Source organism: Crocodylus porosus, unplaced genomic scaffold (genome assembly GCF_001723895.1).
Source record: "Crocodylus porosus isolate Cpor-Errol unplaced genomic scaffold, CroPor_comp1, whole genome shotgun sequence".
Lineage (NCBI taxonomy): Eukaryota > Metazoa > Chordata > Crocodylia > Crocodylidae > Crocodylus > Crocodylus porosus.
In genome coordinates this window covers 61,710,917-61,724,012 of record NW_017728949.1, presented here as the reverse complement: position 1 = coordinate 61,724,012, position 13,096 = coordinate 61,710,917, and positions in this window count along the sequence as shown.

Sequence of the window (13,096 nt, the reverse complement as noted above, 5' to 3'; positions counted from 1 at the left end):
GCCTGTTTACGCAGCCTGTTCGCGCGGCTCCGGTCGCGGGGCTCCCTGGGGGCTGGGCCAAGTAGGGGCCTGGGTGGGGGCTTCGGCCTGGCACCAGGCAGCGGCCTCCTCCCAGCAAGCGAGGAGTTAACCCCTTCCCACCACGAGCCCGCTCACCTCCGGCTGTGCTGTAAACATTTTTAAAGTGCTGTAAAGCTGTGCACTTCTGTTAAGTCATGGCAATAAAGCACTTCACATGGCATGGAAAGCAACTTCTGTACACACTGTTTAAGAGAAAATGAATAGCTATTGAGATATGCTGATGATCAGGGGAACAAGCTTCCCAGCTGCTTTTTCGGGTGCACTAAAGGTCTATTGAAGCAGCCATGTCATACATGTAGAGTCATAATAGTTGCTGGGAGAACCAGTTGTTCTTGCCAGTTTTGTATCTTTCTGCATATTTTTGCTTTGGTTTCATGTGCTGCTTTGTTTCAGTGCAGCCTCCAAGGCTCCCAGTCCTTACTGACAAGAGGTTTGCCCAGAGGAAGATCAGTGTCAATGGAATAGCTGATGGTGAGAAACCTAATTTTAAACTTTTGTGAAAAATGGGATTGTGAACCTCTTTGCTATCTTCTTCTTGTCCATCTTACTGGTTACCTTGCAACCATGAGGGTGTAGCTATAGGGCTGAGCAAAGGCGCCATCATCAGTGTTCGTTGCAATGTTCAGAGTAGCATAAGCTTCATAAAACATCCCCATGTGTACCTCCAGAACTCAAGATAAGTGGCAACTCCAGATGGATGGCATCTGGCACCTGGTGGTGTGCTAAGGCAAACATTTGAACGTCAATGATGTGACTGATTCAGAGGCTGTACTTTAACTCCCATGCTCAAGAGCTACTGCTGCACCTTTCCTCCAAGAATTTGTCTGATCCCTTTTTGAATCTGGTTAAACCGTCAGTTTCCACATCTGGTGGCAACGCGTTCCACACTGCACGAAAAAACATCCTTTTGTTAGTTTTAAACTTATTAGTTGCTTGTTTCATTTTATGACCCCTAGTTCTTGTAAAAAAAATAAAATAAAACGATAAAATCCTATCAACTTTCTCTTTAGTATTTTGTAAACCCTCTCTCATTCTCTTTCTCATTTAGTATTTTGTAAACCCTTATCATGCCCCCCCCTTAAGTGTCTCTTTTCCAAACTGACTAGGCACAGCCCTATGCCCTAGTGGCATAGCACACTGCTTTCTTGCTTTTGGGGCAGGCAATGGGGATCCCCAGCGAGCAGGGGAATGGGTGCTCCTACTGTGTCTGGGGACGGACTCTCCTTCAGGAAACAGAAACTGGTTTTCTCCTTTATCACAGTTTCCAGGTACAGGAGGAGCAGACACCAACACCAGAGAGAAAAGCCCAGTGAGATCCAGCTGCTGATTCCTACAGTTTTATTGTGGGGGTCAGTCACTTTGGGCCTTACTTAAAGCTGCAGCTCCTGCAGATAAGAAATGCTGCAAGGATCTCAGCTTTCATTCAACGCCAAAGCTGTGGCAAATGGAAGCAGAGAGCTGTGTGCGTCCTCAAGGTTCAAAAGCCAAAGAGATAGAATCCAAACTGATCCCTTTGAAAAACACCCATGATGTTTCAGCCGATCTCGTGACTTTCAGGGCCTGACTTCTTTTGAGCATGCGGGGCTGACATTGCTGAAGACTCACCTTCCTTCCTTTGCACTCAGCTGTCATACAGCTAACGAGGGCAAGCCTTTCCTCCCCTTAATCCAAAGGCTGTCCCTGCCCAGGAAAAGTGTCCAGGCCTGACCCCTCTGTTGTCATGGTGTAGACAGGGAGCTGCTAACCTGTGGCACAGAGAGAAAGCAAGCAGAGCAGCAGAGCAGGCAGGGGGCACAGGGCTGGGAGCAGAAAGCAGAACAGCAGATAGGACAGGGGATGGGGATCAGAGTAGCACTCGGGGAGAGTGTCGGGCCAATTTGTGGTGTGCCTGCCAAAAAAAGTTGCCCCCACTGGTGTAGATGTAAAATTAACCACGGCCCTGATCTAAAGCTAAGTGAGGTCAGTGAAAAGTCTGCCACTAACCTCAGTGGGCTTGGGATCAGATTCTCCACAAGAGAAACACCCATCAGTGCCTCCTGGAGATTGAGACATTTATTCCAATCGTCCCAATTTTCTTATCGTCTTGCCACCTCTGAGCAACCCTGCATTAAGGAAGGAGGCTTCCAGTCAATTTTTCACTGTGACAGCCACCCTTTCCTGGAATAATCTTTGTTACATTTGAGCAGAAGAGAACACCCTCAATTAACCTGTGTTTAAAGGTCTAGCATAGCACCTGCTTCCCACAGGATGAGTGTTTTACTGCTCACTTTATGGGCTGTCATTTCATTCTCCTGCAACGTGAGCCTCACTAAAAGATGATTTCTGCAGCTACTGCACAAATAAACCTGAGTGGGAGCCAGGAAGAGGAAGTGAGTTGCACAGATGAGACCTTGGAACAAATGTGACCCTCCCTTGGGAGTTATTTTAGTTGAGTGGCTAATCTTACAAGGTAAGCAGTTCAAAACACTGAGCCCCCACAACAAAGCACCAAGAAGGAAATTCTTGCCTTCTGGACACTGAGTAGTTTTCTTTTGTTAACCCTTCCATATTGGTAAGATGTCAGAGCTACAAAGTGCTGGGAGGGGGCGATATCATAAGTCCCAGGCCTCCGTCTCCTCCTGAGATCATGGGATGTTGAAATCAACGGATTAGGTGCCTAAATGCTGGTGTGTGTTATTTATAAATCAAGCAGCGCTTGTGCTCCACATCCCACCAGAGCAGGTCAAATTGTTTTCCTTAGGACAAGATCTTTCTTTTTTAGGATATCCATTCACTCCAGTCGGAAGAGGTTTTTCCCTTTCGCATGCTGTATAAGCCACCCCATATGTACAATCTCAGAAGGGAGATTAGGATAGTGCATGGAGCGTAAAAGAGTTCTGTGCTTTTGGGGTTGTGATAGGTGAGGAAGGAGGCACAGCGATTTTCTTGGAATAGTGCTCCCAAGTCCTGGAAGTCTCAGCCAAGGTTTTAGAAAGGCCTGGCACACATTAGGCATAGTGAGAATTTGCTTCGACAGCTTTGGAGTCTCAGCTTTCATGCAGTTATAACTATTCTCTCAGTTGCAGTCTTGGCCCTCCTTGAAGCCAGTAGGAATTTTGCCACCAGCGTTAATGGAGCCAGTCTTCCACCGACTCTTCCTTTTGACCTCTTGAAGCACAATTAAATATGACCCAACAGTGCTTTCCAAGAAGGAAACCTCTACATGATTTCTATTCCAGTTGTATTTTTTGATGAATTCTCCATTAAATCCGGGTAAGAAATGGTCATGATTGTTTTACCCGTCACTTGCACTTGTATGTCTCCAAAGCTTTTTTTTCTACAGGGTAAAATCTCTGTTTGGCCGCAAGGTGGTGCTGCCACTTCTCGGTAGCAGGGATGTCCTGTAGACACTGGAGAAATTTTAATGAGGTTGCTTCATTCTGGGTCAAGCAGACCATAAACAATGTCACTTTGGTTTTGTGGTTCATCTTTAACCCCGTCCTGTGTCGTAATCTCCTGTGCCCCGGGTCTGTCCCTCCGACTGCGTTTTTATTGATTTCATAGAACGTGGCACATTTCCCCAGATCATGGGATTACCCTTTGCTAGAGGCATGTCTTTAAGCCCTGGAAAAGATTGCTGCTGAAAATGAGCAAAGTAATTAAAGCACTGAAATTCAGCGCAGCCAACCAAGTGCAGCTTTCCAGACTATTTTAATATGGCTTCCGTTCTTAAAACTAAGTCTAGAGTCCCTCAACAACCAAACACGATTGCTCAGGGGTTTATATGAAGTCATAGATTCGCAGATTGTCACGGGCTGGAAGGGACCTTGCAGATCATCGGTCCAGCCCCCCCCCCGCTCTAGGCAGGAAGACAACTGGGGTTAGGTGGCCTCAGTGAGGGGACTGTCTAGTCTCTTCTTGAAAACCTCCAGAGTATGTTGTGTTCCCACCTGCCACATGCATTCAGGGTCTGGGGTAAGGAGTCCCTGTGCTGTCTGCTCTTAGGGGCAGTCACGGTATCTTCCATTGTGGCCTGTAAAGCACCCACCCGCTGTACATCATTGTCGCAGGGCACTAAGGTGCTTGTTCCTTTAGGGGCAGAAACTGCCTAGGGAGAGGGCCCTAGCAGTCACTTAGGAACCCCACAGCTGCAAGTTACTGTGGCAGCAGGAATGAAGGAATTAGCCTGCACCTGCAGGTGGTCAGTGACTGGAAAAGGCAGGGTCTGGGGCACATATAAACCCCAGGGCTGAGACTAGAGGGCACTTCTCTGTCAGCAGCCAAGGGGGAAGGAGCTCTCTTAGAGGAAGTTAAGTGGAGATGTATGACTGCCTGTTCTACTCTGGTAGGATTAAGAGGCTCCGGAAGCTCACCAGGGACCCTGGCCTGCAAGGCATTTATTGCTAGGGGGGAGATTTAATCCTTTTAAAGGGACAGAGAACACCCTGGACTGCTTGCATTATGTTATAGCCAGGGGGCTCATACGTTGGTTTCTGTTTGTAAACCAGAGGATCGGGCTGAGGCTATTGGGGAAGGAGGAGGCCTCATTGGGGCCCACTATAGTGTGGGGACCCTAGCGCCAGTGGTGGCGCAGTATTCGGGGATGAGCAGACCCCAGCGCCGGTGGTGGTGCAGTATTTGGGGGTAAGTGGACCCCAGTGCCAGTGGCAGTGCAGTATGGAGGGGTGAGCGGACCCCAGCACCAGTGGTGGTGCAGTATTCAGGGGTGAGCGGACCCCAGCGCCAAGGGGTGCTGAGAGAGAGACAGGGCTGCAGAGAGCCCAGTGGTGACCAATTAAGACCTCGGAGAGACAATGTGTGAATGCCGTCTGTGAGGCTTGGGGCATGGTAAAGGGGAAGTTTGGAGCCACGCATCTAGCCCATAAGGCTGAGCATGTGCCGTGAGGCATCTATTTTGAGCGGGACCCAAAAAAGTGTCCAAGAACCCATAGGGTCAGCAGGGTCCAGCAAAACCATGTCTAAATATAAACTTGAGTGCAGCCTCTCTATATTATAATTACCAGCAAGACGTGGCAGGAGAGGAAAAGGGTGCCCTTTGAGCAAGTTTGGGACAGTCATGGAACCCTAGGGGTGTCACGGCCATCACGTGACAATCATACTGACCACGGAGGAATGGGTACTATCACAGTGGCCTGTTGGCAGGATTTGGAGAGTGCCTGCAAGAGATCTCCTATCCCAGTCTGCTAAGGACACCTCAGGGTTTCCCTCCATCTTAGCTAACAGGAGGTTATTTGAAGAAGGGAAGATGGGAGCAGTAGAGATGAAGCTCCAGAGATCTGCACAGCTGCAATGGAGGCTACTGCAGCAGTGAAGCTTTAGTAGCAACCAGACTGGCCCCCTAGCCATTTAGTAGGTGGAAGGGATTAATTACCTGGGGGGGGTTCTTGGACTATATGCTGAGATAACTATTGAACCCTTGGATTGAGCCCGAAGAGAAGAAAAGGGGGTTGTCACTGTTATCCCAGTTCAGTTCCAGCCCAACAAAGGCTATAATCTGTCTGCAGTCAGGAATTGCTTCCTAATAGCGCAAAACAAAACACTGTGCAATAGTGTCCACTGTGCAATACCTATCCAGTACAGGTAAAAGGGGCAGAGAAGGGGTGAATCTTTTCCTATGATTGGTTGATGCCCTGAGGCATAAGGCTGAAATAATGATCCTGCTTTGATGTAAACATGGGAGGATGAAAATCTTGGTGCAGGTTTTTAAAGGCCATTCCTTGCTTCCTACCTTTCTTCACTGCTCTCTCCTAGTTATTCCAATGCTTTCAGCTGCTTCCTCTCCTGCTTAATAGCACGGCTCAGAAAGAAGCTGGATGTGCAGTGGAAGCACTAGGCACTGAAGGTGACTTGTAGAAGAACTGGTAAGAACTGCCTGTCATGCTGGGACCAGAAGCTGGGTTGCATTTGGCCTGGATGAAACATTAGTCCTGCCACAAGTCTGCTAAATGTTCTGCAATAGGCAAAAGGTGAGTATTACTTAGGATACTGCATAGCATCCCGGGTAAGAAAACTCCTGTGCATGATGCAGTGGTCTTCATTCTTCATTAAGAGGCTGAAGCAGTTACAGATGTGAGCCATGACTTTCATATCTGAATCTTAATCTGAGTTTCCTTAGAGTTTGAGTAGCTAGATGGGCCCAGACACCAAACTTAAAGGCCAAACTGCTCTAGGCTTAAGGGAGGTATGATCTGATGCTCTGGTTTCGGTGGCTCTGTAGGGGCTCCTCACAGTAGAGAGGAGACTGGTGATGGGCTTGGGCTTGTGTGGCTGGGAGCAGAGGTCTGAGATGGTACGAGTGATACCTGGGCAAGAATAAGCAGCAGGAGATGTGCCTTTATATTGGCAACCTGCCCATATAGTCAACAGTGCTAAGGAAATCAGTCAATAGTATTTGTTGAAGCCCAATTACCACATTTAACTGCCAGTTCACTTGGCTTTTCTCTGCCTGGTCATCTTTTACAACTTCCATGGGAAAAAATTAGCAGTGAAACTTTTTCCATCTCTGAATTCCTTGCGAGAAATCAGCTGTGTTGTGGTCACTCTCTGGCAAGGCAAAGCCACCTGTTGCTGGAGTCTGGTTTCTTATTTCCTTGTTTCCTGTCACAGTGAAATTGGGTGAGGCTGGGCAGTAGCTCAGCTGGAAAGCCTGGGAGCCTGTTTGCATACTATTCAAATACAAGAGCTGCATGTAGCAGGGTTGGGGCCATTTATGCTCTAATGAGCTTGGTTTTTCTCTAGTTTCATTTAATTGGGCTCCACTCCAAGTTGGACTTTTTTAGGTTCAAACAGTACCTAGAATAACTCCAAACAAAACTCAAAACTCACTTCTCTAGGGAGTTGTATGTGTGTTTTAACTAAACCTTAACTTGGTCCAAATGGGTCCAGGTTTGGACCCAAGTTTGTTTTGTCTTTCATTGTAGTGCAAAGACGCCCAAATCCTCACTTGATTCAAAATTGTGACTCATACAATTGAGATACAGGTGACAGCTCTGAGCTTTTAAAGATCATATCTGCATCGCATCGGTATAACTTTAATGCAGGCTAAATTCTCCATTTCTGTTTGAGCAGCCCTTAACTTCAGAGTGAAATCTGGGAATAGATTATCCTGGTTACTCCAAAGAGCTTTCTACAGCATGTCTCCAGGATGCTGTTAAGTCACTAGTTCAAAATTGTTATTGCTTCTCCAGCCATTGTAGATATAGGGGATTGATTAAACATTTAAACCCTCATTAGCTGGCTGCTTCTCCTACTGGATCTCGCAGTACATTATCCTGTGTTACTTTACAGTCTGGAGTGGACTGCAAGGACTAAAATGTCACAACTTTGCCGCTAGGATTTCACTGCAACATCCATCAGGGACAAGGCAGTCGATTCTGGAAGATATTTTTGGATTCAATTAGAGCTCAACTCTGCAACAGAGTCCTCCCCCAGGGGTGACTATTATCACATCACCCTTGGAGCCCCGTCAGCCCTTGCCCCATCTACTTTCTTAAGGCAATCCCCACTTCAGCTCTTCTGCCATGCCATAATGTCATGATGTCTTTGTAAGCAGGGAGGCTGTCCCAGGGTTCCCCAAGCAAGATCTGACACTGATGAACCCTGAGCACTGATGGTCACTGCTTATTGCCTCAAGGGCTGATTATGTGGCCTCCTCATCTCCCCTTTTATCCATGCCCTGCAGATGTTACTAATCACTCCCTAGTTCAGGCCAGCATCTTCTGCCCTCAGGCCTCCATCTCTTTCCATCCACACCATGGCACTTTGCCTATCTTGGCTATTCCTAGGCATGGCCCTGGGTCCCTAACCTGTTTCCATCTCTTGCAGATGCTGGGCCCCTGGCTCTGACTCATCCCTTCTCTGGGCTGCAGGTATCTGACCTTGGCAGTCTCTAGCTATGGCCCTCTTCAGCCTTTGACCCCAATCTCTAGGCCCTGCTCTTACCCCTAGACCAGTTGAGTTCTCTAGGCTTCCTGGCCCCAGCAGTCTCCAGATGTGGCCCCTCCTCAACCTTTGGCCCTTATTCCTGGGCCCTGGGCCCACTTCTTGGCCAGTTGAGACCTCTGGGCTCCCTGGCCCTGTTTGTTCTCCTGGAGTTAGCCCAGCTCTCTGTCTGTGCCCCACTGAGCTATGGGCTCCCTGGCCCTAGCTCTTACCCCTCCTAAGCTACAGATCCCTGACCCTGGTTCTCACCTTTATCCCTCAGGTCCTGACCCCACTCCTGGGCCAGCTGAGACCTCCACCACCCCTACAGTCTCCATCCCTAAACCTCCCATCTTGCATACGCCAGCTTGGGTGTTAACCAGGAGCCTTGCTGCAGCCCTTCTGCTTAGGGACTCCCCTCTCCATGGCTTCCAGGTCAGACTGCCCATCCAGCTCAGGCCCTGGGCTTATCCTGCCTCTTATCTAGCCCCTTTTGGGTTATGTGTCTGCCTTGATTGTCTCCTGCCTCAACTAGAGCCTTCTTCTCCTGCAGCCTGCCTTCCCTTAAAGCAAGCTCCCTGCTATAGAATTAAGATCTGGGCAAGGTTTGAGAGTTTTCTCAGAACATTTTAAGGTTAGGAACCAAAATACTAAATAGTGAATGTATTATTTACTATCTCTCACAATGCAAGAATGAGGGGTCATAAAATGAAATGAGTAGGTAGCAAGTTGACAGAAGGAAGTTCTTTTCACACAGCGTGCAACTAAAGTGTGAAACCCATTACCACCATACACTGTGGAAGCTGACCCTTTAGCTGATTCAAGAAGGAATTGGACAAATTCTTGGAGGAAAGGTGCATCAGTAGCTCTTGAACATGGGAGTTAGGGGGACAGCCTCTGAATCAGAACTTCCTAGACCTTAAATGCTGGAGGCTACAAGTGGGAGAGGAACAGTGAACAAACCCTGGTCAGACCCTGTTTGCATCCTCTCTCTGCCACTGTGTGACACGGGACCATGGGCAAGATGGCCCTATGGACTGACCCAGTAAATGGCATTTCTCATGTTCTAACCATATCAAACATTGGCTCTCAGACCTGGTAAGGTCATCCAGAGATGAGCCAAAAGTGTTTATCTCTGGTCCTTGCTTACTGAACAACTTAGTTTAGATAAACCTACATCAAAATCCCCCAAAACCAATGCACATTTAAAAAAAAATGAAATCTTCATATTTGCCCAAGCAGAAAGCAACTGTGACCACCTGAAACCTGAGATCCTGTCTTTGTTTCAAGGTAATTTCCATCATCACAGATCCTCACAGGAGGTGGGAGGCTTCATACCAGCTATGAACTGACTGCCCGGAGGAGTTTTCCATCTACTGACCCCTCTGTGAAAACCTATGAAACATGAACTTCCATTTCTACCCAGAAGAACTTTTACAGTCTTTTCTCCAATGTCTGATGAAGGGTGTTTGTGCCCAAAAGCTTGCAATTAAAGGATTTTTTTTGCAAAAATCTTGTTGGTCTAATAAAAGATATCATCTCTACTACGAGTCCTGATTGCCTTTTGCACATGATAAGGCATTGCAAAACTCTACTCAGCCCTGGAAGATTTTGCTTATCTCTACTGATTTGTAGAAAACAAGAGAACTGAGGTAAAGACCACATCCCATGTAAACAGATCGTTAGGGCAGAGACACTAGGTGTAAGTCTTGCTTTAACTATAGCTCTTAAATGCACATGATTAGGGAACAAATTAAATTAAATCCAGGCACTTTTGCCATCTGCTTCCTGAAGGAAATGCAAAGAATACTTGATATCTGGGATTGTGTGTGTGTGTGTGTGTGTGTGTGTGTGAGAGAGAGACGCGTGTGCACTTTGATAAGTCCAAGGGTCTGATCCTGGAAGATCCTTAATTCCTTCAATGGAAAATTAGTACTTTCAGTTGAGCACCTCACAGGATTGGGCCTGAGACATTAGGATTTCATAAATGTAAGATCCTTATCGCGTCAGATCTGAGGATCCCAATGTATTTTGCTAAGATTAATTAGCTGAGCCTCAGACCACTCCTGGGAAATGAGCATTATATTTTCATTTTTTAGGTGAGGAAATCAAGGAGCCGCCCCTGTACCCCAGACACTGATGGCAAAACTCTCATTGACTGCAAGGAGCCCAGGGATAGAGCCAGGGAGGGAGCATGGCCCTGCAGCCTGTCCTGCGAAGAGCTCTGCAGGAGAGGACTATGAATGAATGGGCTGTCTGGGATCTACCTGCCCTGGAGGCTGAAAGCAAGGAACTGGAGGCTGGTGAAGGGTTTGGCCATGGTATGCAGCCAGAGTGCTTAGTAGTTTCCATTATAGCTGGGAGGGGGCTTACTTTACATTATGGTTGGTATCAGAAGACTGGGAAGGGACTAGCAGGGGAAGCTGGAAGTCCAAGGGGGTCTGAAGGGCACACGATTGCCTGGAAACCCTCGAGGAGCAAATTGTGAGCCCGTGACGGGGTGAGACCTGAGCCCCAGAGAAGCAAAGCCTGAGCTTGTGAAAGGCAAGGTCAGAGCCTTTGAGGAGCAAATCCTGAGCCCACAAGGGATGAGAGCAGGACCCTTGAGGGGTGAATCCCAAGCCCATGACCAGACAAGACCTGAGCCCTTCCAAAGCCCAAGCCTGTGAAGGCTGGTAAATCCTGAGCCCATGCAAGGGGGAGAAACCAAAGACTGTGGGGGCAAGTCTGGAGTTGTTAAGGGCTGAGATCTGAGACCTGGCAAGTCGGCACCAGGTTTGGGGCCCGTGGTAGATGGGAGCGACGAGGGCCAGAACCCAATGTTCATCTACAACCTTGGGCCCCAGAAAATCAGGCACCCTGGTAAAGGCCTTGAGGCCCGAAGAGGCACAATATCTGATGGGCCCAACCTCTGCAGAAATGAGTAAGACCCACGAGGCATGGCTGTAGGGGAGGTTGGAGTCACGAAATGAGCCCATAAGGCAATTGGTGCCCTAGCACAGGAGTTACACAGTCATCAGCAGGCGTTGTGGCTGCTCCTGGGGCCCCAGGCTTGCCACACTTCCCCTCTGCTTCTGCATGTGGAGGGGAAGATATAATTGCCAGAGGCTGGAGCAGTGACTCTGAGGCCAGGAGCCCACAGAGCTTCCTCTAGTAAAGCTCTGCTCTGCTGTTCCTCTATAGCAGTGGTCTCCAAACTTTTTTGATCGCGCACCCCTATCAGTAAAAAATTTTTGAGCACGCACCCCCAATATATGTATATTTATATAAATAGAAATAGAAGTTCTAATATTTTCTTCCCGCACCCCAATGGATCATCTTGCACCCCACTTTGGAGCCCACTGCTCTATAGCACGGGTGTCGAACCCATCTGGCCTCATCTGTGGCCTTTGGGCTCTGCTACACTGAGCTACATATAATCAGTGACCTGCTGATGAAATGCTCCAGTTCCTATAGCCAAGTTCCTGCCCCAATACCTAAGTGAATAACTTCTTTTTAAAAAATAGTCCCTTTGTGTGATTCATTTTCCCCCCTGGATTCCAGGTCTCTTTACTCAGAAGAGATTTCTTCTCCTGGTGACTTACTTACCAGATGACTGCGCTGTCCTTTGTGCATCTGTTCCTCGTCCTCTGATTGTTCCTGTCTCGCTGGAGGAGGGAGCTTGCACCCGACAGGTGAGAAGCCTGGAAGTCGGGCCAGCATGGGAGCACTACGTATTTTCTTAGGCTGACAACCGCTCACCCACAGACACATTCATAGATAGTCAAGGGACTGGATGGAGGCCACAAGCCTAGGAACCATCAGATAAATCAGCATCCTTTGCTTGTTCTCATGTTCTTACACATCACAGGCAGCCTGCTGGCATACTCCAGACAATTCTGTTTTCCTGTACCCTGCCATTCATAGGTACGACAAAGGGAGAGGAGGATGCAGTTTCTGGATGAATTTGGGCTTTTGCAGCCTCTGCATTTAATTTCCTTTCTTTAAAAAAAATGCTATTCATGTGCAGCTCCTTTTGAGGCTCCTGCACACGAGCCCACTGCTACGAAGCCAGGACTGGGTTAAATAAGCCACTGTAATGTGTGGGCCTCAATTAAAAGCTGCAGGTTGTCCTGTCCCACACAAAGCCAGCTGTGTGAGGGAGACTACCAAACAATATCCCCCAACCCAGGTTATGGGGCTCCAGTATCATCTCTCTGCAGCCACCTCTTCTAACCCACATAGCAGCAATTCAGCGCTTCTGAGTCCCTGCCAAAGGGCTCCTAGTTGTGAGATTTGCCTAAGGGTGAATCCAGCATTCCTGACGCTCCGCTCTAGATTTCACCTCTGTCCTGCACAATAGATGGAAAGGCCCCCTGTACTGTCACACCCTCCCAGCATATCAGCCCTCCCAGCAGGGCTGCTGCAGGGAACCTTGTTACCAGCTCTCCACTATGGAATGATTTTTATTCTGCACGCCTGTCATTAACACACTGGGCAGCAAACATTCATGGTGCATTGGCTTAGTTTGTAGAGAGGATGGACAGACGCACAGAACGGCCACAATTTTCCTCTCGGCTACCAACCCTTAGGGCAAACTTTGACACATGAATTCACTGTTGGAATCGGCATGTTTCAGATACTCTTTGCATGTTGCTTGTAAGTATTCAAAGTGCGTTCTCCCTTGTCAGGGGTATGGGTTGTAGCTAAGGACATAGGCAGACAAGATTATTTGGGTAAATCCAATATCTTTTATTAGATCAACTCAAATAGTTGGAAAAATTCTTCTTTGCAAGCTTTCGGGTATCAATACCCTTTGTCGGGCTGAGGAAGCATTTGCAGTTGGTGTGTGCTAAGGGTATTGATACCCAAAAGCTTGCACAGAATAATTTTTCCAACTTCTTGAGCTGGTCTAATAAAAGATATCAGATTTAACCAAAGAACCTTCTCCCTTTTCAGATTTAAATGCAGGTTTTGTACCAGAGTAATGAGCTTGCTTAGGAGCACAAATTCTTCTTTTATCGCTTTAATTGTGCGGGCAGTGGGCATGACTACACTTAAAATGGGACGAAGCCATATGTTCCTACTAGCACAACAGCATCTCCACCAGGGGTTT